Consider the following 1,407-nt stretch of genomic DNA (forward strand, 5'->3'; position numbering starts at 1 on the left):
CATGATGAAACAATAACATGTTCAGATCTGAGATCATGGCACTCGGGCCCTAGTGACAAGCATTAAGCATAACAAGTTGCAACAATATCATCAAAGTACCAATTACGGACACTAGGCACTATGCCCTAACAATCTTATGCTATTACATGACCAATCTCATCCAATCCCTACCATCCCCTTCGGCCTACAACGGGGGAATTACTCACACATGGATGGGGGAAACATGGCTGGTTGATGTAGAGGCGTTGGCGGTGATGGCGGCGATGATCTCCTCCAATTCCCCGTCCCGGCGGAGTGCCGTAACCGAGACTTCGGCTCCCGCGACGGAGTTTCGCGATGTGGCGGCGTTCGGGAGGGTTTCGGCGACTTCGACTTCTCCCCGTGCGTTTTTAGGTCGAGGCCGATAAATAGTCCGAAGGGGGGCGTCGGAGGCCGGCCGAGGGGGCCACACCACAGGGCCGCGCGGCCCCCTGGGCCGCGCCGCCCTATGGTGTGGGGCCCTCGGGCCTCCACCTGGTTTGTCCTTCCGGCTCCGTCGGCTCTCGGGAAAATAGGGCCTTCGCATAAATTCCGAGGATTTTCCCGAAAGTTGGATTTCTGCACAAAACGAGACACCGTAACAGTTCTCGTCGAAAACAGCGTTAGTCCGTGTTAGTTGCATCCAAAATACACAAATTAGAGGCAAAACAATAGCAAAAGTGTTCGGGAAAGTAGATACGTTTTGGACGTATCATTAACCATAAGATCTGGAGTGGGACGGAATAGTCAATTGTATTTCCACCTCTTGTACATCAACGGATGCGCTTTACCGTAGACCCTTGATCCAAGAGAGGACAAGTGGTACCCTTGATCCAAGAGAGGACAAGTGGTAGGGTGGGGGTCCCGATGAAGTCCCCACGGTTATTGCGGTCTATGATGGGTTGCAGCTGCCGGCGAAGGAGTTCATGGTAGAGACCCGAACTGTTGTCGTGGTCGGGGGCCGTCCTTAATTGGTATAAGAGCACCGGCGAGGACCCAGGGTCGGAGTTTGCAGCAAAGGGTGGGTGTATGAGGTAGCGGAGGAATATGATTGGCTATGACCTTATACCGGGCCTCACACCAAAGGAAGTGTGGACGGGTTGCGCGCCCGGTTGGCACCAAGGTTAAGATCTCTTATGGGTAAAGCAACACACCTCTGCAGAGTGTAAAGAACCGTGACTCCGTCACTCCCTGTTCCGGGATATGGAACTGCGAACGCGGCCGGAAAGGAGCTCCATGAAGTTCTAGTAAACCGGTGACGGCCGACGGACATAGTTCTTCTGAATAAAAGCAACCTTTTGAAGAAATGGTTATGAAAACTTGCATTGGTATTAGACTTTCTGGTCTAATGCCGTAGCTAGTGCATCAAACACCTCTTTCTTATAATGA

The sequence above is a fragment of the Lolium rigidum genome, chromosome 2, assembly GCF_022539505.1.
Source record: "Lolium rigidum isolate FL_2022 chromosome 2, APGP_CSIRO_Lrig_0.1, whole genome shotgun sequence".
In the NCBI taxonomy this organism is placed as follows: domain Eukaryota; kingdom Viridiplantae; phylum Streptophyta; class Magnoliopsida; order Poales; family Poaceae; genus Lolium; species Lolium rigidum.